Genomic DNA, 638 nt, shown 5'->3' with positions numbered 1-638 from the left:
TCAGAGGAGTTTCCCCCCAAACACAGTCACACAGCTCTCCGAGCAAGCTCCGCCTCTGAAAATCTCATTTAGGCAAGGACAGCTTCCCCTGCTCTCTACCCTGTAGTGTGAGGTAGCTTTCTGCTGCTCCAAGCCTTTTTCTCCTGTCTGCAACCAATTCCATCTATGCCAACGGCCATAGAGGCGGCTGAATTTGTCTGTGACCTGTGCTGCTGCAACAGTGCAGATGTTATAAATTAGAGATCAATGAAATCAACAGGATGTGCTCTTATATGTCAGAGCAGGAAGCACTGCAGCCCAGCACTTTCTCATCTACTTCCACAAAAAGACAAACCTTTGTCACTACCTCATTAAACTGTTTTACTGGCTTCAGAAAATAATGTTATAGATAAAAGCAAAAAGACTGTATTATTTATTTTTAAATAAAAGAGATATTGGGTACCAGTTCTTTAACTGGGGAGGCTTATTGGACATCACCAGTTATGTCCCAATTAGGTTGCAGGGTAGGCTATAAGGCTGATGCCACACGGTACTGACTCTCGTCTCCGGCCTGTGTTTTTCAACTGGCCAAGTTTCACCCCCCGTTGGGTATAAGCCATATAGTATAGTGCCATACAGAGGATAAAAGCAGCCTACTG

This window comes from Xenopus laevis, chromosome 3L, assembly GCF_017654675.1.
Source record: "Xenopus laevis strain J_2021 chromosome 3L, Xenopus_laevis_v10.1, whole genome shotgun sequence".
NCBI classification, from domain to species: Eukaryota; Metazoa; Chordata; class Amphibia; order Anura; family Pipidae; genus Xenopus; species Xenopus laevis.
This window is presented reverse-complemented; position numbering follows the sequence as displayed.